The sequence below is a fragment of the Phyllobates terribilis genome, unplaced genomic scaffold (assembly GCF_046119375.1).
Source record: "Phyllobates terribilis strain yellow unplaced genomic scaffold, ASM4611937v1 Scaffold_2__4_contigs__length_985480577, whole genome shotgun sequence".
In the NCBI taxonomy this organism is placed as follows: domain Eukaryota; kingdom Metazoa; phylum Chordata; class Amphibia; order Anura; family Dendrobatidae; genus Phyllobates; species Phyllobates terribilis.
Window position 1 is genome coordinate 962,521,160 of NW_027362762.1, and position 24,042 is coordinate 962,545,201.

The following is a 24,042-nucleotide window of genomic DNA, read 5'->3' on the forward strand; positions in this document are numbered from 1 at the left end:
GAATATAACTACTATAATACTGCCCCTATCTACAAGAATATAACTACTATAATATTGCTCCCTATGTACAAGAATATAACTACTATAATACTGCTCCTATGTACAAGAATATAACTACTATAATACTGCCCTATGTACAAGAATATAACTACTATAATACTGCTCCTATGTACAAGAATATAACTACTATAATACTGCCCTATGTACAAGAATATAACTACTATAATATTGCTCCCTATGTACAAGAATATAACTACTATAATACTGCTCCTATGTACAGGAATATAACTACTATAATACTGCCCCCTATGTACAAGAATATAACTACTATAATACTACCCCCTATGTACAAGAATATAACTACTATAATACTGCTCCTATGTACATGGATATAACTACTATAATACTGCTCCTATGTACAAGAATATAACTACTATAATACTGCTCCTATGTACAAGAATATAACTACTATAATACTGCCCCTATGTACAGGGATATAACTTCTATAATATTGCTGCCGTGTACAATGATATTGATGTGAATGAAGTTGGAGGGCGCCGTTGTAAACATTCACAGCTCTACCTTCCCCCCCACTTCCACTTATCACTTGTAAAATATGTTACAAAATATATGATTGATATTCAGGGCAAAAATGTAATATTATCTCGTCTTTTTCTTCTTTGTTTCTTTCTCTCTCTCTCTCTTTTTTTTTGCAGTCTTTCTTTGCGTCCTTTTGTATCGTCTCTGCTGCCTCCCACCTCTTTCATTATAAAATATATTCCACAAAGAGCTTATTTTTTTTTTATTTTTTTTTTTGTCACCAAAAAAGTCACGCTTGACTGATAGTGCATTGCTTTGGATGGTGAAACATTATGAAAGTTTAATTTTTAATTAAATCTGAAATACCAATTATAACGGAGAGATATTTTAACCTGTTTCTTTTCAGACTGCCTGGAGTTACATTTGGATAGTGAAATCACAGCACCTTAACAAAACAGAGAGATAAAGCGGCTCGGCAGTCTGGTAAGTACCCGCGACCTTACCTTTGTTCCTCTCAACATCGTTATTAGTGTGCATGAAACAAAGAATTTAGTAATTGGACGTAGGTGAAGGAAAAATGACCTTGTGTTGTTACATGAGCAAACAGAAATTCCTGCAATTTTTCTAAACTATTTGACTCTGTTGAGAGAGACGTAGCTTTTGTTTTGCTATTTGTCTCGTTTTTTTGTTTTTTTATTATTTTTTTTTTACGCTAGGCGTATGCACCGTACATTCTCTGTGCTGTATTGTCACCGTGATTTGCGCCATTATTCTGACAGTTCTTTATGGGAACATATTCTGGCCTTAAAGGGAACCTGTCACCAAGTTTTCTCATTGCTATGACATGGAAGAATTTTCCAACAACCCCTTTATTTCAGTACTGCCTCTCTGCATAATTTGTAAAAAAAAAAAAACATTTTGACGTTGTCCCGTGCTAACGCTGCTTTTCTGTCTCTGGCATCATTCACACAGCCTTCAAAACCTCGCGCGTCCGCATGAGAAATGAGGTTTGTCCATGACTCCTCATAGCACACAGCGCCTGCACCAATTTTGCAATCTACGAATTTCATAGTTTTTGTGGATGATGTCGTCATCCACATCAGTCGGAGGCGGAGAGGCGGCATTAACAGGCACAGAGGGGAACTTAGTAGGGTCCGGAGATACCCATTGGACCACTCACTGCCCCCCTCTTTGCCTGGTATCGCCTTCTCTCTACCTCTAATTGGTGACGATGTCCCCGGTACGTCATCCACAAAGTTTCCAAAATTTTAGAAAAGTGGTGGAAAAGTAATTATGGCAGTTTTCTTCTGCGCATGCATGAGATTTCAGGGGCGGAATAGGTGGCATGTGTTCGAAGTAGAGGGGCGGCATTGGCAGGCACATAGGGGTGACATTGGAAGGCACATGGGGCAGTTTTGGCAGGCACATAGGGGCGACATTGGTAGGCACATAGGGGCGGAATTGGCAGACACATAGGGGCGGTATTGGCAGGCACAGAGGGGCAGTATTGGAAGGCACATAGGGGCGGCAGTGGCAGACACATAGGGGTGGAATTAGCAGACACAGGAGCGGCAGTGGCTGACATATAGGGGCGACATTGGCAGGCACATAGGGGCGGCATTGACAGGCACATAGGGGTGGTATTCGAAGTCACATAGGGGCGGCATTGGCAGGCACATAGGGGCGGCCTTGACAGGCACAAAGGGGTGGTATTGGAAGGCACATAGGGGCGGTATTGGCAGGCACATAGGGGCGGTATTGGCAGGCACATAGGGGCGGTATTGTAAGGCACATAGGGGCGGTATTGGCAGGCACAGAGGGGCGGTATTGGAAAGCACAGAGGAGCGGCTCTGGAAGGCACAGATGTGCCAAGCGTGGTTGGGACGCCCATTGTTCCAATAGACGCTAATTATACAGCGGTCACGATCTACAAATTATGCACTGCTGCTAGATAGGGATTGTCGGAAAGTTATTACTAGGCATCACAATGAAATGGAGCTGGTTTTATAGGGAAAATTTAATAACAGATTCCCTTTGAGATGCCCTTACACCTCAGATAACTGTTGGCCATATAGTCTCCACACACATGGCCCCTTGGCTCCATGGAAGAAGAGGATCCGGCTTGTTGAAATACAACATTCTCAAACCTTCTTAGCGCACGTTGAAGCATTCGCATTAGATGGCAGCCAGGATCCACCAGAATCGTCAGGTGGGGCAGACTAACACCTAATGTCTGGACACCTTTAGGTTTACCATGCCCTGAGCCATACTTTCCCTGGAAGGTCCTTTTGCTGCCAGTCAGGTTGTCCTATCTGCAGCTTATCCATTGAACAGGAATTGTGGCCGAGACATACAGGAGCATCACTTACGCTGTGTTGTAGGCCAAGGGCTAAGTGTCACATTAAGACTTCTCCTAACCTGTGAGGGTCTTCTGGTGGTCTTCACCTTTTACTTCATTTTCAGGCATATTTTGGCAAATTTGCATTATTTTTATGTCTTGGCATTACCCTTTTATTCAGCATTGACTCTTGATGGCATCTAGATCACCTTGGACATTAGTCCCAAACTTGGAGAATCCTTCCTAGGCTGGATCAGTGTAGTTCAGGGATATCAAACTCAAACTCAAACACACAGAGGGCCAAAATTAAAAACTTGGACAAAGTTGCGGGCCAACCAATTTACAGTATAATGGGCCCAACATAGACATCCATACAGAATAATGGGCCCATAGTCCTCCATACTGAATAATGAGTCCACATAGTCCTCCATACAGCATAATGGGTCCACATAGTCCTCCATACAGCATAATGGGTCCGCATAGTCCTCCATACAGTATAATAGGCCCCACATCATCCTACATACAGTATAATGGGCCCCACATAGTCCTCCATACAGTATAATGGCCCCACATCGTCCTACATACAGTATAATGGGCCCCACATAGTCCTCCATACAGTATAATGGGCCCCATATAGTCCTCCATACAGAATAATGGGCCTCACATAGTCCTCCATACAGTATAATGGCCCCACATATCCTCCATACAGTATAATGGGCCCCACATAGTCCTCCATACAGAATAATGGGCCCCACAGTCCTCCATACAGTACAATGGGCCCCACATAGTCCTCCATACAGAATAATGGGCCCCACATAGTCATCCATGCAGTATAATGGCCCCACATAGTCCTCCATACAGTATAATGGACCCCACATAGTCCTCCATACAGTATAATGGACCCCACATAGTCCTCCATACAGTATAATGGGCCCCACATAGTCCTCCATACAGAATAATGGGCCCCACATAGTCCTCCATGCAGTATAATGGCCCCACATAGTCCTCCATACAGTATAATGGACCCCACATAGTCCTCCATACAGTATAATGGCCCCACATAGTCCTCCATACAGTATAATGGGCCCCACATAGTCCTCCATGCAGTATAATGGGCCCCACATACTCCTACATACAGTATAATGGGCCCCACATAGTCCTCCATAAAGTATAATGGACCCCACATAGTCTTCCATACAGTATAATGGACCCCACATAGTCCTCCATACAGTATAATGGGCCCCACATAGTCCTCCATAAAGTATTATGGACCCCACATAGTCCTCTATACAGAATAATGGACCCACATAGTCTTCCATACAGTATAATGGGCCCCACATAGTCCTCCATACAATATAATGGCCCCACATAGTCCTCCATACAGTATAATGGCCCCACATAGTCCTCCATACAGAATAATGGGCCCCACATAGTCCTCCATACAGAATAATGGACCCACATAGTCCTCCATACAGTATAATGGCCCCACATAATCCTCCATACAGTATAATGGCCCCACATAGTCCTCCATACAGTATAATGGGTCCCACATAGTCTTCGATACAGTATAATGGGCCCCACATAGTCCTCCATACAGTATTATGGACCCCACATAGTCCTCCATACAGAATAATTGACCCACATAGTCCTCCATACAGTATAATGGCCCCACATAGTCCTCCATAAAGTATTATGGGCCCCACATAGTCCTCCATACAGTATAATGGCCCCACATAGTCCTCCATACAGTATAATGGCCCCACATAGTCCTCCATACAGTATAATGGCCCCACATAGTCCTCCATACAGAATAATGGCCCCACATAGTCCTCCATACAGTATAATGGCCCCACATAGTCCTCCATACAGAATAATGGATCCACATAAGGGTGATGGTTCTGGTGTTGTGGGCCAAATAAAACCAACCTGCAGGCCATATTTGGCCCATTGGCGAGAGTTTGACTTCTATGGTGTAGTTAATAGGGACCAAAATCACATTCCCCGCGCTACCTTTGCCTGGCACTGTCATTAAAATACAAACACCAATTTTGGCCATTTTTTCAAAGTCTTTCTGCTCTTTCCATGGATTATACGGCCCCTTCAGATGACGGGATATTGATTGTTTTATTAACTGAGTAAAAGGATCATTCAGTAGACTCTCTGAACCGCACCAAATCCTCATCCCATTGGAGGTGTGGACCTATGAACACAAACATGAAGAGCCTGGGTCATGGCGTGGTCTTTCAGAAGGGATCGGGAAATGTTGGCTAACATTGCAAAATAGGATGCATTTCGACTTCTGTAAAGGACCCCCGTGACCTTGAGCCCCCATTCTTTTAGAGCTTTCAGGTAGGTCGGACCCTTCCCTTTCTTCCTCCTTTCACACTTCTGAAATTTAGCAGGAGATATGGAGGTGGGGAGGACTCGCTGCGGACCCCACAACAGGCACGTTGGCTACCAAACCTCCATTACGCCTCCGCGTTGATAAAAAGCGCTCGGTTACTGGTGAATGATTGCAGCCGTCACCCTTTGTTTCCCTCTCCAAGGATAAAGCGGGACAATAGCGCTAGATGTACGGTGTTGCTGTATAGGCGCACAATGGAGTGAGTCACTGCCATCCCAAAAACTGCTGTCTGGATGCACGGTGGCTGCGCTCTCCTCCCGTCTCTGGAGCTTATTGTTTGGTGGTCAGCTCATATTTGGCTGTGCGCAGTTAAAATTCTGCAGGTTCCCATTCTGATGCCATTGAATTTTAGGAGGGGGCTGGGGAAGGATTCATCCCCATTGGAAGCTTGACCTTCACAGCTTTCAGAATGCACTTAAATATTGTGATGAATGAAGCCGGCACAATGCATTTGTAGTTATGTGCATTTGTCAAATCTCAAAATCCTTCACTCCCCCGACACGTCCCTTTCAGCGGGTGGCTTGGGCGCTCTGCATCGGCGTCCATTCTGAACATGCTGAGTAGTTTTTAGGTATTTGTCAGTTTTTTACAACAGCTCCGTTTCTCACTAATTCTGGACTTGTCTTGGTCGGAAGAACTTACACCCAGGAGTAATCCACTGGCGCAAAGGCCTCTAGAGGGGTTGTCCAGGCTCGGGACAAGTCTACAGTCGCCCTCCTGTGTGACTGCAGACTGCCGAGCCATGACTGCGTGTGGTGCACCCCAGTATCGCCGGGGCGAACGGCCGTCATGTGAACGCATGTACGCGATTTGCACACTTGTGGTCACATGTCGACTAGATGCTTTCAAGTTATGATTGTCACAATTCAGCAGCTACACATTGTGACTGCAGCCCCTTCAATGTATTTTACTGCATCCACACTGTGTGCAGTCTCTGTCTATTAATCCTGTCCAGTCTCCATGTGCAGTCTCTTCTTCCTGTGCAGTCACTGACTGCATTGTCTTCCTTTTGTGCAGTCTCTGTGTGCAATCTCTCTCCTGTACAGTCTCTCTTTCTCCTGAGCAGTCGTTGTATGCAGTCTTGCTTCCTCTTGTGCAGTCACTATGTGCGCTCTCTTTCTCTTGTGCAGTCACTATGTGTGCTCTCTTTCTCTTGTGCAGTCACTGTGTGCAGTATCTTCCTCTGGTGCAGTCACTGTGTGCAGTCTCTTCCTCCGGTGCAGTCACTGTGTGCAGTCTCTTCCTCCGGTGCAGTCACTGTGTGCAGTCTCTTCCTCCTGTGCAGTCACTGTGTGCAGTATCTTTTTCCTGGGCAGGCACTGTGTGCAGTATCTTCCTCCTGTGCAGTCACTGTGTGCAGTATCTTCCTCCTGTGTAGTCACTGTGTGCAGTATCTTCCTCCTGTGCAGTCACTGTGTGCAGTATCTTCCTCCTGTGTAGTCACTGTGTGCAGTATCTTCCTCCTGTGTAGTCACTGTGTGCAGTATCTTCCTCCTGTGTAGTCACTGTGTGCAGTATCTTCCTCCTGTGTAGTCACTGTGTGCAGTATCTTCCTCCTGTGTAGTCACTGTGTGCAGTCTCTTCCTCCGGTGCAGTCACTGTGTGCAGTCTCTTCCTCCTGTGCAGTCACTGTGTGCAGTATCTTTCTCCTGGGCAGGCACTGTGTGCAGTATCTTCCTCCTGTGTAGTCACTGTGTGCAGTATCTTCCTCCTGTGTAGTCACTGTGTGCAGTATCTTCCTCCTGTGTAGTCACTGTGTGCAGTATCTGCCTCCTGCACAGTCACTGTGTGCAGCATCTTTCTCCTGGGCAGGCACTGTGTGCAGTATCTTCCGCCTGTGCAGTCACTGTGTGCAGTATCTTCCTCCTGTGCAGTCACTGTGTGCAGTATCTTCCTCCTGTGTAGTCACTGTGTGCAGTATCTTCTGCCTGTGCAGTATCTTCCTCCTGTGCAGTCACTGTGTGCAGTATCTTCCTCCTGTGTAGTCACTGTGTGCAGTATCTTCCTCCTGTGTAGTCACTGTGTGCAGTATCTTCCTCCTGTGCAGTCACTGTGTGCAGTATCTTCCTCCTGTGCAGTCACTGTGTGCAGTATCTTCCTCCTGTGCAGTCCCTCTGTGCAGTATTTTCCTCCAGTGCAGTCAATGTGTGTAATTTCAATTTCTCCTGTGAAGTCTCTATGTGCAGGCTCTCTTCCTCCTGTGCAGTCACTGTGTGCAGTATCTTTCTCCTGGGCAGGCACTGTGTGCAGTATCTTCCTCCTGTGCAGTCACTGCGTGCAATACCTTCCTCCTGTGCAGTCACTGTGTGAAATACCTTCCTCCTGTGCAGTCACTGCGTGCAATACCTTCCTCCTGTGCAGTCACTGTGTGCAGTCTCTCTTCCTCCTGTGCAGTCACTGCGTGCAATACCTTCCTCCTGTGCAGTCACTGCGTTCAATACCTTCCTCCTGTGCAGTCACTGCATGCAAAACCTTCCTCCTGTGCAGTCACTGTATGCAGTATCTTCCGCCTGTGCAGTCACTGTGTGTAGTGTTTTCCTCCTGTGCAGTCACTGTGTGCAGTATCTGCCTCCTGTGCAGTCACTGTGTGCAGTATCTTTCTCCTGTGCAGTCACTGTGTGCAGTATCTTCCTCCTGTGCAGTCACTGTGTGCAGTATCTTCCTCCTGTGCAGTCACTGTGTGCAGTATCTTCCTCCAGTGCAGTCACTGCGTGCAATACCTTCCTCCTGTGCAGTCACTGCGTGCAATACCTTCATCCTGTGCAGTCACTGCGTGAAATACCTTCCTCCTGTGCAGTCACTGCGTGCAATACCTTCCTCCTGTGCAGTCACTGTGTGCAGTCTCTCTTCCTCCTGTGCAGTCACTGCGTGCAATACTTTCCTCCTGTGCAGTCACTGCGTTCAATACCTTCCTCCTGTGCAGTCACTGCGTGCAGTATCTTTCTCCTGTACAGTCACTGTGTGCCGTACCTTCCTCCTGTGCAGTCACTGCATGCAAAACCTTCCTCCTGTGCAGTCACTGTATGCAGTATCTTCCGCCTGTGCAGTCACTGTGTGTAGTGTTTTCCTCCTGTGCAGTCACTGTGTGCAGTATCTTTCTCCTGTGCAGTCACTGTGTGCAGTATCTTTCTCCTGTGCAGTCACTGTGTGCAGTATCTTCCTCCTGTGCAGTCACTGTGTGCAGTATCTTCCTCCAGTGCAGTCACTGCGTGCAATACCTTCCTCCTGTGCAGTCACTGCGTGCAATACCTTCCTCCTGTGCAGTCACTGTATGCAGTATCTTCCGCCTGTGCAGTCACTGTGTGCAGTATCTTTCTCCTGTGCAGTCACTGTATGCAGCATCTTTCTCCTGTGCAGTCACTGTGTGCAGTATCTTTCTCCTGTGCAGTCACTGTGTGCAGTATCTTCCTCCTGTGCAGTCACTGTGTGCAGTATCTTCCTCCTGTGCAGTCACTGTGTGCAGTATCTTCCTCCAGTGCAGTCACTGCGTGCAATACCTTCCTCCTGTGCAGTCACTGCGTGCAATACCTTCCTCCTGTGCAGTCACTGCGTGCAATACCTTCATCCTGTGCAGTCACTGCGTGCAGTATCTTTCTCCTGTACAGTCACTGTGTGCCTTATCTTCTTCCTGTGCAGTCACTGCATGCAAAACTTTCCTCCTGTGCAGTCACTGTGTGCAGTATCTTCCGCCTGTGCAGTCACTGTGTGTAGTGTTTTCCTCCTGTGCAGTCACTGTGTGCAGTATCTTCCTCCTGTGTAGTCACTGTGTGCAGTATCTTCCTCCTGTGTAGTCACTGTGTGCAGTATCTTCCTCCTGTGTAGTCACTGTGTGCAGTATCTTCCTCCTGTGCAGTCACTGTGTGCAGTCTCTTCCTCCTGTGCAGTCACTGTGTGCAGTCTCTTCCTCCTGTGCAGTCACTGTGTGCAGTATTTTCCTCCAGTGCAGTCACTGTGTGCAGTATTTTCCTCCAGTGCAGTCACTGTGTGCAGTCTCTTCTTCCTGTGCAGTCACTGTGTGCAGTATCTTCCTCCTGTGCAGTATTTTCCTCCAGTGCAGTCAATGTGTGTAGTTTCAATTTCTCCTGTGAAGTCTCTATGTGCAGGCTCTCTTCCTCCTGTGCAGTCACTGTGCGCAGTCTCTCTTCCTCCTGTGCAGTCACTGTGAGCAGTCTCTCTTCCTCCTGTGCAGTCACTGTGTGCCGTCTTTCTTTCTCCTGTGCAGTCACTGTGTGCAGTCTCTCTTCCTCCTCTGCAGTCACTGTATGCAGTCTGTCTTCCTCCTGTGCAGTCACTGTGTGCAGTCACTGTGTGCAGTCTCTCTTCCTCCTCTGCAGTCACTGTGTGCAGTCTCTCTTCATCTTGTGCAGTCACTGTGCGCAGTCTCTCTTCGTCCTGTGCAGTCACTGTGTGCAGTCTCTGTTCTTCCGGTGCAGTCTCTCTTTGTCCTGTGCAGTCACTGTGTGCAGTATCTTCCTCCTCTGCAGTCACTGTGTGCAGTCTCTCTTCATCTTGTGCAGTCACTGTGTGCAGTCTCTCTTCGTCCTGTGCAGTCACTGTGTGCAGTCTCTCTTCGTCCTGTGCAGTCACTGTGTGCAGTCTCTCTTCGTCCTGTGCAGTCACTGTGTGCAGTCTCTCTTCATCCTATGCAGTCCCTGTGCGCAGTCTCTCTTCGTCCTGTGCAGTCACTGTGTGCAGTCTCTCTTCGTCCTGTGCAGTCACTGTGTGCAGTCTCTCTTCGTCCTGTGCAGTCACTGTGCGCAGTCTCTCTTCGTCCTGTGCAGTCACTGTGTGCAGTCTCTCTTCGTCCTGTGCAGTCCCTGTGCGCAGTCTCTCTTCGTCCTGTGCAGTCACTGTGTGCAGTCTCTCTTCGTCCTGTGCAGTCACTGTGTGCAGTCTCTCTTCGTCCTGTGCAGTCACTGTGTGCAGTCTCTCTTCGTCCTGTGCAGTCACTGTGTGCAGTCTCTTTATTTCAGCAATCGGTGGGGGGGGGTCTAAGCCAATTCTTACCATTGAAAACTTCTGACATGTCACTAAATTATATTTTCAAACGAGAGGCAGACATTACAATACTTTTCACACCAGACGATCTCACATTTGGTGGAGGATGCGGGTCAGTGACAACTTCATTTTTCTTTTTTTTTTTTTTTACTATAATGGGTGAAGTTGTAAAATAAAAATTAACAAGTCCATAGGTCAAACCATCAGCTTCTAATCAATGTAGGAAGCTTTATCATCCAATGAGGGCGTCTGATCTCACAACCGCTAAAACAATCCATATCTATGGAAGGAAAGTTCAGCTAATGGTCTTTTCACTTGTCGGAGCTCGTCCGAGTCCGGCGGCTCCTCGGGGCTTTAACTCATTTTAATTGAACTGCAGACAAGTGGATTAAAGATATACTTTTTTTTTTTTTTTGTTCTTTTTTTCCTCAGTTGTGTCAAAAGGAGGACATTCACCTTCCGCTCGTCACGTTATCATTAGCCGCCTTCTTTAAGGCTTCTCATAAATGATGTTTGTGTTTTTCAAGATTTTGGTAAATGAGGATCTAATTATGCCGACACTTTCATTTTTTCCTTACATCTTCCACGAATGTCCGTCTCTAGGGCAGCAATATATTAAATTATTAGTTCCATCACTCAATGATCAAAAAAAAAAGCAGAATTCACATATTCTGTACATTGTAACAACAAAGAAGTTCAACCCAAGGTGAAACCCAATGGGGGTCATGTACTAATTTGCTGCAGAGGCGGATGAAAAGCAGACGAAAGCGTCACGCGTGTTTAGCCGGAGGTTCAGAAAGAGACTGAATTAGCGTATATATATATATATATATCACAGATTCACAAAACCTGACACCTTCACAACCCCAAAACATACAGCACAATGCAACACGGGGCATAATAACCTCCTTTAATCCTCGTGGATCAAATCCGATTATTACGTAATTCTGATTAAATACATGACACCTTCTCTGTAATGAAAGGCTGCGTTCACATCTTCTGTGGAATCCGACACAGAAAGGAAAGACGCTGCTGCAAAAGTTTCCTCTTCGGAACGATGGACCCCGCGGACCGGCTGGACCGGCGTCTGTCATGTTTGTGAAGAAGTTCGAGCTGCACACCCCGCAAATCCGGAGTATCAAGGTGCACATCCCACTATGGATCATGGTCCAACTGAGCCACCAATAAGTCCAGAAAAAAAGAAGAAAGGAGAAAGCACTTCCACCTGAATATATCGATAGTACGATACGCCCAATAGGTGACGTTTCACCTTGAAAAAGGCTGGGATATAAGCCTAGACATGGAACATTGGTCGTACACATTCATTAAGGTGGAAATGCCATCTTCTTCTTTCTTCTATTATCCATCTTTGTAAGTGCAATCATTCCAGATTGTGTGATCTATGGGCAATGCAGTAGGAGATGTCTTGGTAGTACCCTGCCGGGATCTTCCATCTCAGTGATCGATATCACCATACTACTGTTTTCTTCTGCTTTGTGGTTTTGGTTCTTGCATTACTTACTGTATGTGTCTTGTAGAACTAAGTAGAAAGCAAAAGGGGCGATACAGTAGAAGGAGGGATTATTACATCAGTGGTCAGACCATGATCACAGTAAAACTGGTACCAAGATAAGTGCAAGGTTCTCTTTGAGGTTTTAGGCCATGTTCACACGTTCAGTATTTGGTCAGTATTTTACAACCAGGAGTGGGTGATAAATGCAGAAGTTGTGACTTGTTTCTATTATACTTTTCCTCTGATTGTTCCTTTCCCGATTTTAGCTTACAAATACTGATGTAAAATACTGACCAAATACTGAACATGTGAACGCGGCCTTAAAGTGACTGCCCATTTAGCAACTTTACGTAAGTCAATATCTACATGTGATGGTTACCTGCTTTGTACTTTGCTGCTCGGCCATTTTTCAGCAAAGCTCCGTTACACTCGAGCTGAGATCTGTGACTCCGAGGTAGTCTGAGACATGCCCCCCCTGCCTCACCATTGGTTCACACCCCTGATCCGCCTCCTCTGATTGGCTGCTGTGTCCAATGCTATTAGTAGCAGGTAGTGAGTGTACAGGGAGCCGATACTGATTAGACTGAAGGAGAATGATTATATAATACAGATTACTAAACCACAAGTGAGATAACGCTGATTATCAGGTAATTGCTGCACATATACCAAGGCAAATGAGGCTTAATAAAGAGGAGCCCGGAGGGTCACTTTAAACGCCTTGGTCCAAAAAGAAAAGAGCGGAAAAAAAAATCAATATGTTACATGGCTGCAGATACTCCTATTAGTCAATGATTTTGGAATCGAACACTTGACTGTGGAATGAGGAGCCGCTCGCATCTCTTGGAGATTACCAGGGAAGGAGAGGATGGCTAATGCTCAGCCTCAGTACAGATCTGTGGGGCGATGGCCAGCGACAGTACAGCAACCCCCCTCATATATTAGTCAATGATTTTGGAATCAACACTTGACTGTGGAATGAGGAGTTGCTCGCATCTCTTGGAGATTACCAGGGAAGGAGAAGATGGCTAATGCTCAGCCTCAGTACAGATCTGTGGGGCGATGGCCAGCGACAGTACAGCAACCCCCCCTCACATATGTCCCATTACAGACATTATGACTCCACCACTACAAGTCTCCAAAACTTTTTAAGAGAGCCCTCAAATGGATCACAAACATTTGCACAATCCGCATGTAGTTCCTTCCAAATATTTAATCTCATCATAGAGGTAGAGCGTTTCTCCATGACTAATGAAAGAACTTTGCACCGTCCGCAAACAGTCATTAGACGTGCGTTACGCAAAGCAAACACTGAGCCGTCCTCCAAGGAAGGAAGGCAGGAAGCCAGCGCCACTCCAGCTGTCCCCGAGCGCCAAGCCCCTGCCAACCTGGCAGAAAATAATGCAAAAATAATGCAAAAATGGCCAATTTTACCGTCAACGTAATAAAGCAGAATTCGGTCCTGCACAATGCGGTGCCGCAGTCATGACGGGGCTCCCATTTTATCAATGTATTTACAATGGTCAGCTTTGCCGTCCGTGGCTGATACTTCTGCTTCCTGAATTCTCAAAAAGTTGCGAGTTCAGCTTATATGATCAAACTTATTTATTTGGGGGATTTATGGCCACAAGACAAATGATACTGCTCTTCTCATACCCCTTATCTAGAGAGCTGCGGGAAGAATCAGACTCATCTTATTCCAGCAGACTCAGGATAAGAACGCCAGTCTTCACGATCCCCCCCCCCTCCCAAAAGTTCCCAACATCTGACATCTCTTGGTTTGTGGCAGACCATGGACTATGAAGGGACTTCAGAATCAATCCTTCAGTTGCGTTCTTTTGTTCTTTTTTTTTAAGCCATTTTTCTATTTTATCTTTCTGTTTTTCCTGTAGGACTTTGTGCCAAATTCATCAAAACGTTGCGCAATGTTATTATTTTTTATTTTTTTGCTCATTTTCAGTTTAGTTTTGGAGTAAAATTTTGCACAGCCCTTTTATTAACATTAGTCTTCAACTGCGCAAAAAAAAAAAAAAAAAAAATGAATTAAAGGACCATTGTGCAAAAAGTTTTACGACATTCTGAAAAGATGCAAAGAATTAGCCAAAAACGTTGATAATGAAAGCTGAAGTGGAAGGGGCTCAAAGCCATAATGAATTTGGCATAAAAATACATAAAATGCAAACTTTTGCTTAAATATATATATATATATATATATATATATATATACACAAAAAAAATGATGCATAGAGGCCAAAATGTTAACCACATATGAAGAAGTTGCACCTTGCAGCTATGGATTCCATGCCACAGATTTAGCCAACACCAAAGAGCCTCTGAGCATTAGTGAGTCCTGCAGGTCTCTCTCTGGTCCCAGGATGGAGGTTCTCCCAGTTTCCAGCAGGACAAGGTGCAGAAACAACCGTCCCGGTGCCCCGGAGCCAGGAGCTGAGATGGTGGAATCCGCTCAATGGCCCCAGTGTGCACAGCTGCTCCCTGGCAAAGGAGGTGACACTTGTACTTTTTTATGTACGGAAAGTTTTACCGGTTCAATATCAAGTTTAGATGGGAAATAAATCTGAATAAAGGAGCATGAAAAAGCGTTCAGACCGTTCAGTAAATATTGAATGTGCCGGGTGTTTTTTTTTTTCATCTGTCATTTCTTTCCCCCGTTCCTCTCATTACACTGACTGTTCTTGTTGCTCACAGATGGTCCCCCCGTACTAGCACCGCTCTTTTTTTTCATCCTGTAATGTAACTGCCGGGGAACAAAATAAACGCCACAACCATTTACAGTTCATTTACCATATAAGCTGCTCTGGAAAACATGTTTTTCTTGCTCAGCGAGCGGAATCTGGAAGTTATTGTGAGTGTGTACGTTCACATGTGCAGAGGTGGGCTGCTTGTTGTAGGTTGTGCAGAGGTGGGCTGTAGGTTGTACGGAGGTAGATTGTTCAGAGGTAGGTTGTAGATTGTGCAGAGATAGGTTGTTCAGAGGTGGACTGTAGGTTGTTCAGAGGTGGACTGTAGGTTGTTCAGAGGTGGACTGTAGGTTGTTCAGAGGTGGACTGTAGGTTGTTCAGAGGTGAGCTGTAGGTTGTTCAGAGGTGGACTGTAGGTTGTTCAGAGGTGGACTGTAGGTTGTTCAGAGGTGGACTGTAGGTTGTTCAGAGGTGAGCTGTAGGTTGTTCAGAGGTGGGCTGTAGGTTGTGCAGAGGTAGGTTGTAGGTTGTGCAGAGGTGGGTTGTAGGTTGTGCAGAGGTGGGTTGTAGGTTGTGCAGAGGTGGGCTGTAGGTTGTACGGAGGTAGGTTGTTCAGAGGTGAGCTGTAGGTTGTGCAGAGGTGGGTTGTAGATTGTTCAGAGGTGGGCTGTAGGTTGTTCAGAGGTGGGCTGTAGGTTGTGCAGAGGTGGGCTGTAGGTTGTGCAGAGGTAGGTTGTAGGTTCTGCAGAGGTGGGCTGTAGGTTGTAGGTTGTGCAGAGGTGGGTTGTAGGTTGTGCAGAGGTGGGCTGTAGGTTGTACGGAGGTAGGTTGTTCAGAGGTGAGCTGTAGGTTGTAGGTTGTGCAGAGGTGGGCTGTAGGTTGTAGGTTGTGCAGAGGTGGGCTGTAGGTTGTTCAGAGGTGGGCTGTAGGTTGTGCAGAGGTGGGCTGTAAGTTGTGCAGAGGTGGGCTGTAGGTTGTACGGAGGTAGGTTGTAGGTTGTTCAGAGGTGAGCTGTAGGTTGTTCAGAGGTGGGCTGTAGGTTGTGCAGAGGTGGGCTGTAGGTTGTAGGTTGTGCAGAGGTGGGCTGTAGGTTGTGCAGAGGTGGGCTGTAGGTTGTCCGGAGGTAGGTTGTAGGTTGTTCAGAGGTGGGTTGTAGGTTGTTCAGAGGTGAGCTGTAGGTTGTTCAGAGGTGGGCTGTAGGTTGTGCAGAGGTGGGCTGTAGGTTGTGCAGAGGTGGGCTGTAGGTTGTGCAGAGGTGGGCTGTAGGTTGTTCAGAGGTGGGCTGTAGGTTGTGCAGAGGTTGGCTGTAAGTTGTAGGTTGTGCAGAGATGGGCTGTAGGTTGTGCAGAGGTGGGCTGTAGGTTGTGCAGAGGTGGGCTGTAGGTTGTGCAGAGGTGGGCTGTAGGTTGTGCAGAGGTAGCTGTAGGTTGTAGGTTGTGCAGAGGTGGGCTGTAGGTTGTGCAGAGGTGGGGGCTGTTGGCTGTACAGAGGTGAACTGTAGGTTGTGCAGAGGTGGGCTGTGGGTTGTAGGTTGTGCAGAGGTGAGCTGTAGGTTGTAGGTTGTGCAGAGGTGGGCTGTAGGATGTAGTTTATGCAGAGGTGGGCTGTAGGTTGTGCAGAGGTGGGCTGTAGGTTGTAGGTTGTGCAGAGATGGGCTGTAGGTTGTGCAGAGGTGGGCTGTAGGTTGTGAAGAGGTGAGCTGTAGGTTGTGCAGAGGTGGGCTGTAGGTTGTAGGTTGTGCAGAGATGGGCTGTAGGTTGTGCAGAGGTGAGCTGTAGGTTGTGAAGAGGTGAGCTGTAGGTTGTGCAAAGGTGGACTCTAGGTTGTGCAGAGGTAGGTTGTGCAGAGGTAGGTTGTGCAGAGGTGGGCTGTAGGTTGTGCAGAGGTGGGCTGTGGGTTGTAGGTTGTGCAGAGGTAGCTGTAGGTTGTAGGTTGTGCAGAGGTGGGGGCTGTAGGCTGTGCAGAGGTGGACTGTAAGTTGTGCAGAGGTGGGCTGTAGGTTGTGCAGAGGTGGGCTGTGGGTTGTAGGTTGTGCAGAGGTGAGCTGTAGGTTGTAGGTTGTGCAGAGGTGGGCTGTAGGATGTAGTTTATGCAGAGGTGGGCTGTAGGTTGTGCAGAGGTGGGCTGTATGATGTAGTTTATGCAGAGGTGGGCTGTAGGTTGTGCTGAGGTGGGCTGTATGATGTAGTTTATGCAAAGGTGAGCTGTAAATTGTAGGTTGTGCAGAGGTGGACTGTAAGTTGTAGGTTATGCAGAGGTGGGCTGTAAGTTGTAGGTTGTGCAGAGGTGAGTTGTAGGTTGTGCAGAGGTGGGCTGTAGGTTGTGCAGAGGTGGGGGCTGTAGCTTGTGCAGAGGTGGGCTGTAGGTTGTAGGTTGTGCAGGGGTAGGCTGTAGGTTGTGCAGAGGTGAGCTGTAGGTTGTAGATTGTGCAGAGGTGGGCTGTGGGTTGTATGTTGTGCAGAGGTGGGCTGTAGGATGTAGGTTATGCAGAGGTGGGCTGTAGGTTATAGGTTGTGCAGAGGTGGGCTGTAGGTTGTAGGTTATGCAGAGGTGGGCTGTAGGTTGCAGGTTGTGCAGAGGTGGGCTGTGGGTTGCGCAGAGGTGGGCTGTAGGTTATGCAGAGGTGGGTTGAAGGTTGTGCAGAGGTGGGCTGTGGGTTGTAGGTTGTGCAGAGGTGGGCTGTAGGTTATAGGTCGTGCAGAGGTGGGCTGTAGGTTGTAGGTTGTGCAGAGGTGGGCTGTAGGTTGTGCAGAGGTGGGCTGTAGGTTGTCCGGAGGTAGGTTATAGGTTGTTCAGAGGTGGGTTGTAGGTTGTTCAGAGGTGAGCTGTAGGTTGTTCAGAGGTGAGCTGTAGGTTGTTCAGAGGTGGGCTGTAGGTTGTGCAGAGGTGGGCTGTAGGTTGTAGGTTGTTCAGAGGTGGGTTGTAGGTTGTTCAGAGGTGGGCTGTAGGTTGTGCAGAGGTTGGCTGTAAGTTGTAGGTTGTGCAGAGATGGGCTGTAGGTTGTGCAGAGGTGGGCTGTAGGTTGTGCAGAGGTGGGCTGTAGGTTGTGCAGAGGTAGCTGTAGGTTGTGCAGAGGTGGGCTGTAGGTTGTGCAGAGGTGGGGGCTGTAGGCTGTACAGAGGTGAACTGTAGGTTGTGCAGAGGTGGGCTGTGGGTTGTAGGTTGTGCAGAGGTGAGCTGTAGGTTGTAGGTTGTGCAGAGGTGGGCTGTAGGATGTAGTTTATGCAGAGGTGGGCTGTAGGTTGTGCAGAGGTGGGCTGTAGGTTGTAGGTTGTGCAGAGATGGGCTGTAGGTTGTGCAGAGGTGGGCTGTAGGTTGTGCAGAGGTGGGCTGTAGGTTGTGAAGAGGTGAGCTGTAGGTTGTGCAAAGGTGGACTCTAGGTTGTGCAGAGGTAGGTTGTGCAGAGGTAGGTTGTGCAGAGGTGGGCTGTAGGTTGTGCAGAGGTGGGCTGTGGGTTGTAGGTTGTGCAGAGGTAGCTGTAGGTTGTAGGTTGTGCAGAGGTGGGGGCTGTAGGCTGTGCAGAGGTGGACTGTAGGTTGTGCAGAGGTGGGCTGTGGGTTGTAGGTTGTGCAGAGGTGAGCTGTAGGTTGTAGGTTGTGCAGAGGTGGGCTGTAGGATGTAGTTTATGCAGAGGTGGGCTGTAGGTTGTGCAGAGGTGGGCTGTATGATGTAGTTTATGCAGAGGTGGGCTGTAGGTTGTGCTGAGGTGGGCTGTATGATGTAGTTTATGCAAAGGTGAGCTGTAAATTGTAGGTTGTGCAGAGGTGGACTGTAAGTTGTAGGTTATGCAGAGGTGGGCTGTAAGTTGTAGGTTGTGCAGAGGTGAGTTGTAGGTTGTGCAGAGGTGGGCTGTAGGTTGTGCAGAGGTGGGGGCTGTAGCTTGTGCAGAGGTGGGCTGTAGGTTGTAGGTTGTGCAGGGGTAGGCTGTAGGTTGTGCAGAGGTGAGCTGTAGGTTGTAGATTGTGCAGAGGTGGGCTGTGGGTTGTATGTTGTGCAGAGGTGGGCTGTAGGATGTAGGTTATAGGTTGTGCAGAGGTGGGCTGTAGGTTGTAGGTTATGCAGAGGTGGGCTGTAGGTTGCAGGTTGTGCAGAGGTGGGCTGTGGGTTGCGCAGAGGTGGGCTGTAGGTTATGCAGAGGTTGGCTGTAAGTTGTAGGTTGTGCAGAGATGGGCTGTAGGTTGTGCAGAGGTGGGCTGTAGGTTGTGCAGAGGTGGGCTGTAGGTTGTGCAGAGGTAGCTGTAGGTTGTAGGTTGTGCAGAGGTGGGCTGTAGGTTGTGCAGAGGTGGGGGCTGTAGGCTGTACAGAGGTGAACTGTAGGTTGTGCAGAGGTGGGCTGTGGGTTGTAGGTTGTGCAGAGGTGAGCTGTAGGTTGTAGGTTGTGCAGAGGTGGGCTGTAGGATGTAGTTTATGCAGAGGTGGGCTGTAGGTTGTGCAGAGGTGGGCTGTAGGTTGTAGGTTGTGCAGAGATGGGCTGTAGGTTGTGCAGAGGTGGGCTGTAGGTTGTGCAGAGGTGGGCTGTAGGTTGTGAAGAGGTGAGCTGTAGGTTGTGCAAAGGTGGACTCTAGGTTGTGCAGAGGTAGGTTGTGCAGAGGTGGGCTGTAGGTTGTGCAGAGGTGGGCTGTGGGTTGTAGGTTGTGCAGAGGTAGCTGTAGGTTGTAGGTTGTGCAGAGGTGGGGGCTGTAGGCTGTGCAGAGGTGGACTGTAGGTTGTGCAGAGGTGGGCTGTAGGTTGTGCAGAGGTGGGCTGTGGGTTGTAGGTTGTGCAGAGGTGAGCTGTAGGTTGTGCAGAGGTGGGCTGTAGGATGTAGTTTATGCAGAGGTGGGCTGTAGGTTGTGCAGAGGTGGGCTGTATGATGTAGTTTATGCAGAGGTGGGCTGTAGGTTGTGCTGAGGTGGGCTGTATGATGTAGTTTATGCAAAGGTGAGCTGTAAATTGTAGGTTGTGCAGAGGTGGACTGTAAGTTGTAGGTTATGCAGAGGTGGGCTGTAAGTTGTAGGTTGTGCAGAGGTGAGTTGTAGGTTGTGCAGAGGTGGGCTGTAGGTTGTGCAGAGGTGGGGGCTGTAGCTTGTGCAGAGGTGGGCTGTAGGTTGTAGGTTGTGCAGGGGTAGGCTGTAGGTTGTGCAGAGGTGAGCTGTAGGTTGTAGATTGTGCAGAGGTGGGCTGTGGGTTGTATGTTGTGCAGAGGTGGGCTGTAGGATGTAGGTTATGCAGAGGTGGGCTGTAGGTTATAGGTTGTGCAGAGGTGGGCTGTAGGTTGTAGGTTATGCAGAGGTGGGCTGTAGGTTGCAGGTTGTGCAGAGGTGGGCTGTGGGTTGCGCAGAGGTGGGCTGTAGGTTATGCAGAGGTGGGTTGTAGGTTGTGCAGAGGTGGGCTGTGGGTTGTAGGTTGTGCAGAGGTGGGCTGTAGGTTATAGGTCGTGCAGAGGTGGGCTGTAGGTTGTAGGTTGTGCAGAGGTGGACTGTAGGTTGTAGGTTATGCAGAGGTGGGTTGTAGGTTGTGCAGAGGTGGGCTGTGGGTTGTAGGTTGTGCAGAGGTGGGCTGTAGGTTATAGGTTGTGCTGAGGTGGGCTGTAGGTTGTAGGTTGTGCAGAGGTGGGTTGTAGGTTGTGCAGAGGTGGGCTGTGGGTTGTAGGTTGTGCAGAGGTGGGTTGTAGGTTGTGCAAAGGTGGGCTGTAAGTTGTAGGTTATGCAGAGGCGGGCTGTGGGTTGCAGGTTGTGCAGAGGTGGGCTGTGAGTTGTAGGTTGTGCAGAGGTGGGGGGCTATAGGTTATGCAGAGGTGGGTTGTAGGTTGTGCTGAGGTGAGCTGTGGGTTGTAGGTTGTGCAGAGGTAGATTGTAGGTTGTAGGTTATGCAGAGGTGGGCTGTAAGTTGTAGGTTACGCAGAGGTGAGCTGTAAGTTGTAGGTTATGCAGAGGTGGGCTCTAAGTTGTAGGTTGTGCAGAGGTGGGCTGTGGGTTGTAGGTTGTGCAGAGGTGGGTTGTAGGTTATGCAGAGGTGGGCTGTAAGTTGCAGGTTATGAGAGGTGGGCTGTAGGTTGTAGGTTGTGCAGAGGTGGGTTGTAGGTTGTGCAGAGGTGGATTGTAGGTTGTAGGTTATGCAGAGGTGAGCTGTAGGTTGTAGGTTATGCAGAGGTGGGCTGTAAGTTGTAGGTTATGCAGAGGTGAGCTGTAGGTTGTGAAGAGGTGAGCTGTAGGTTGTGCAAAGGTGGACTCTAGGTTGTGCAGAGGTAGGTTGTGCAGAGGTGGGCTGTAGGTTGTAGGTTATGCAGAGGTGAGCTGTAGGTTGTAGGTTATGCAGAGGTGGGCTGTAATTTGTAGGTTATGCAGAGGTGGGCTGTAGGTTGTGAAGAGGTGAGCTGTAGGTTGTGCAAAGGTGGACTCTAGGTTGTGCAGAGGTAGGTTGTGCAGAGGTGGGTTGTAGGTTGTGCAGAGGTGGGCTGTGGGTTGTAGGTTGTGCAGAGGTGGGCTGTGGGTTGTAGGTTGTGCAGAGGTAGCTGTAGGTTGTAGGTTGTGCAGAGGTGGGCTGTAGGTTGTGCAGAGGTGGGGGCTGTAGGCTGTGCAGAGGTGGACTGTAGGTTGTGCAGAGGTGGGCTGTAGCTTGTGCAGAGGTGGGCTGTGGGTTGTAGGTTGTGCAGAGGTGAGCTGTAGGTTGTAGGTTGTGCAGAGGTGGGCTGTAGGATGTAGTTTATGCAGAGGTGGGCTGTAGGTTGTGCAGAGGTGGGCTGTATGATGTAGTTTATGCAGAGGTGTGCTGTAGGTTGTGCTGAGGTGGGCTGTATGATGTAGTTTATGCAAAGGTGAGCAGTAGGTTATAGGTTGTGCAGAGGTGGGCTGTAAGTTGTAGGTTATGCAGAGGTGGGCTGTAAGTTGTAGGTTGTGCAGAGGTGGGCTGTAGGTTGTAGATTATGCAGAGGTGGGCTGTAGGTTACAGGCTGTGCAGAGGTGGGCTGTAGGTTGTAGGTTATGCAGAGGTGGGCTGTGGGTTGTATGTTGTGCAGAGGTGGGCTGTAGGATGTAGGTTATGCAGAGGTGGGCTGTAGGTTACAGGCTGTGCAGAGGTGGGCTGTAGGTTGTAGGTTATGCAGAGGTGGGCTGTAGGTTGCAGGTTGTGCAGAGGTGGGCTGTGGGTTGCGCAGAGGTGGGCTGTAGGTTGTAGGTTATGCAGAGGTGGGTTGTGCAGAGGTGGGCTGTGGGTTGCGCAGAGGTGGGCTGTAGGTTGTAGGTTATGCAGAGGTGGGTTGTAGGTTGTGTGGAGGTGGGCTGTGGGTTGTAGGTTGTGCAGAGGTGGGCTGTAGGTTATAGGTCGTGCAGAGGTGGGCTGTAGGTTGTGAAGAGGTGAGCTGTAGGTTGTGCAAAGGTGGACTCTAGGTTGTGCAGAGGTAGGTTGTGCAGAGGTGGGCTGTAGGTTGTAGGTTGTGCAGAGGTGGGCTGTGGGTTGTAGGTTGTGCAGAGGTAGCTGTAGGTTGTGCAGAGGTGGGGGCTGTAGGTTGTGCAGAGGTGGACTGTAGGTTGTGCAGAGGTGGGCTGTAGGTTGTGCAGAGGTGGGCTGTAGGTTGTGCAGAGGTGGGGGCTGTAGGCTGTGCAGAGGTGGACTGTAGGTTGTGCAGAGGTGGGCTGTAGGTTGTGCAGAGGTGGGCTGTGGGTTGTAGGTTGTGCAGAGGTGAGTTGTAGGTTGTGCAGAGGTGGGCTGTAGGATGTAGTTTATGCAGAGGTGGGCTGTAGGTTGTGCAGAGGTGGGCTGTATGATGTCGTTTATGCAGAGGTGGGCTGTAGGTTGTGCTGAGGTGGGCTGTATGATGTAGTTTATGCAAAGGTGAGCAGTAGGTTATAGGTTGTGCAGAGGTGGACTGTAAGTTGTAGGTTATGCAGAGGTGGGCTGTAAGTTGTAGGTTGTGCAGAGGTGAGTTGTAGGTTGTGCAGAGGTGAGTTGTAGGTTGTGCAGAGGTGGGCTGTAGGTTGTGCAGAGGTGTGGGCTGTAGCTTGTGCAGAGGTGGGCTGTAGGTTGTAGGTTGTGCAGGGGTAGGCTGTAGGTTGTGCAGAGGTGAGCTGTAGGTTGTAGATTGTGCAGAGGTGGGCTGTGGGTTGTATGTTGTGCAGAGGTGGGCTGTAGGATGTAGGTTATGCAGAGGTGGGCTGTAGGTTATAGGTTGTGCAGAGGTGGGCAGTAGGTTGTAGGTTATGCAGAGGTGGGCTGTAGGTTGCAGGTTGTGCAGAGGTGGGCTGTGGGTTGCGCAGAGGTGGGCTGTAGCTTATGCAGAAGTGGGTTGTAGGTTGTGCAGAGGTGGGCTGTGGGTTGTAGGTTGTGCAGAGGTGGGCTGTAGGTTATAGGTCATGCAGAGGTGGGCTGTAGGTTGTAGGTTGTGCAGAGGTGGACTGTAGGTTGTAGGTTATGCAGAGGTGGGTTGTAGGTTGTGCAGAGGTGGGCTGTGGGTTGTAGGTTGTGCAAAGGTGGGCTGTAAGTTGTAGGTTATGCAGAGGCGGGCTGTGGGTTGCAGGTTGTGCAGAGGTGGGCTGTGAGTTGTAGGTTGTGCAGAGGTGGGGGGCTGTAGGTTATGCAGAGGTGGGTTGTAGGTTGTGCAGAGGTGAGCTGTGGGTTGTAGGTTGTGCAGAGGTAGATTGTAGGTTGTAGGTTATGCAGAGGTGGGCTGTAAGTTGTAGGTTATGCAGAGGTGTGCTGTAAGTTGGTTGTGCAGAGGTGGGCTGTAAGTTGTAGGTTGTGCAGAGGTGGGCTGTGGGTTGTAGGTTGTGCAGAGGTGGGCTGTAGGTTGTGCAGAGGTGGGTTGTAGGTTGTGCAAAGGTGGGCTGTAAGTTGTAGGTTATGCAGAGGCGGGCTGTGGGTTGCAGGTTGTGCAGAGGTGGGCTGTGAGTTGTAGGTTGTGCAGAGGTGGGGGGCTGTAGGTTATGCAGAGGTGGGTTGTAGGTTGTGCAGAGGTGAGCTGTGGGTTGTAGGTTGTGCAGAGGTAGATTGTAGGTTGTAGGTTATGCAGAGGTGGGCTGTAAGTTGTAGGTTATGCAGAGGTGTGCTGTAAGTTGGTTGTGCAGAGGTGGGCTGTAAGTTGTAGGTTGTGCAGAGGTGGGCTGTGGGTTGTAGGTTGTGCAGAGGTGGGTTGTAGGTTATGCAGAGGTGGGCTGTAGGTTGTAGGTTGTGCAGAGGTGGATTGTAGGTTGTAGGTTATGCAGAGGTGGTCTGTAAGTTGTAGGTTATGCAGAGGTGAGCTGTAGGTTGTAGGTTATGCAGATGTGGGCTGTAAGTTGTAGGTTATGCAGAGGTGGGCTGTGGGTTGCAGGTTGTGCAGAGGTGGGCTGTGAGTTGTAGGTTGTGCAGAGGTGGGGGACTGTAGGTTGTAGGTTATGCAGAGGTGGGTTGTAGGTTGTGCAGAGGTGAGTTGTGGGTTGTAGGTTGTGCAGAGGTAGGTTGTAGGTTATGCAGAGGTGAGCTGTAAGTTGTAGGTTATGCAGAGGTGAGCTGTACGTTGTAGGTTATGCAGAGGTGGGCTGTAAGGTTATGCAGAGGTGGGCTGTAGGTTGTAGGTTGTGCAGAGGTGGGCTTTGGG

The 24,042-nt window shown here is 48.9% G+C and overlaps 1 protein-coding gene across 8 annotated transcripts in view; it reads left to right on the forward strand.

The window, feature by feature from the left end:
- Positions 1–24,042, forward strand: part of ZBTB20 (zinc finger and BTB domain containing 20) — a 1,152,793-nt gene that overhangs the window by 580,197 nt on the left and 548,554 nt on the right. For all 8 annotated transcript variants that reach the window (XR_012305514.1, XM_073668598.1, XM_073668593.1 and 5 more), the window contains exon 3: positions 947–1,023. The gene's annotated coding sequence lies outside the window, so the exon portion shown is untranslated. The remainder of the gene's footprint in view (positions 1–946; positions 1,024–24,042) is intronic.